Here is a 1,166-nt window from a genome sequence, read left to right as displayed (position 1 = left end):
TTTATAGTTAATTTTTCAAAAGAAAAACTTTCAGAGTAATAGATTATGGTGGCACCTAAACTGTCATGTCTAAAGCAGATTTATCATTAATTTTGAAATTGTCACTGCAAATATAGACTGAAATAGTTACAGGAGTACATAGCCATGTAAAGTACTAAGTAAATGTTTCTGGTATTGTTCCTACTGATTTGTTCCACATTTTGTTTAAGCTCTTACTCTTGTGCCAGGTACTATGCTAGCCCCTAGTGATACTAGTTTTAAAATAACATGCGTGGCAAAGATGTGCCTTGGATAGTTCTAGAAAAAAATGGGTCAGAATTAAAAGAAAAGAACAAAGTTCTTTGGGCATCTATCAAAACAGTAATTTAGGAAACTCTGAAAATACAGTGATCAAGGAGCATTTGTAATTGCCCTGTACCTGTACCCTCAGTATCAAAATGAATAAATGGCTTCTATGCCAGTAAGGGTAGCTAACCTCATAACTGGAGAAATACTAATAAAACTATAGTGACATACCATTGATAAAGTATAAAAATATTGCTAATACACTGTGTTGACAAAGGTGGGAGAGTCCTCTCAAAAATTGCTGGTGGGAGTACAAGTAGTCAATTAAGGGCAATTTTGCAAGAACTATAAAAATTGCAAATATGAGACTGATCCCAAAATTTCATTTCTAGGAATTTCTCCTGCAGTTATGTGTACATAGGTATAAATTGATGTGTGTACAAGGTTATTCACTGTAACAATGTTTGTAATAACAAAAAATGGAAACAACCAGATGTTCATCAATAAAGAACTGATCAAATGCTACATTTATTGAATGAGAAATCTCTTTACTTATATGCAAAATTCTTCATAATACAGTATGTGAAAAAAGCAAGATGTGGATTTGTGTGCTTTCTTAATTTTGTGCTATTGAAGTATATTGCCTATTCAATTATGTATCTTAAAAAGTAATAGGGAAAATTTTTTGAAGAGCCTGTCAAGGATAGTGTTCAAATTGAAGAGCCAGTTAGTTAGCTTACTGCCTAGTGCCAGCTAAAGAAAAACCCTGTCAGCCGATGAATATATACTAGGAAGTCTATGGTATGCAAAAACCCAGTCTTGATAGTTCTTTAATTGGTCCCAGCATAATTTTTGATAGATGGTTTTCATGAAAAAATTAT

Source organism: Furipterus horrens, unplaced genomic scaffold (genome assembly GCF_987537825.1).
Source record: "Furipterus horrens unplaced genomic scaffold, mFurHor1.1.pri manual_scaffold_17, whole genome shotgun sequence".
Lineage (NCBI taxonomy): Eukaryota > Metazoa > Chordata > Mammalia > Chiroptera > Furipteridae > Furipterus > Furipterus horrens.
Note: the sequence above shows the minus strand (reverse complement) of the source record.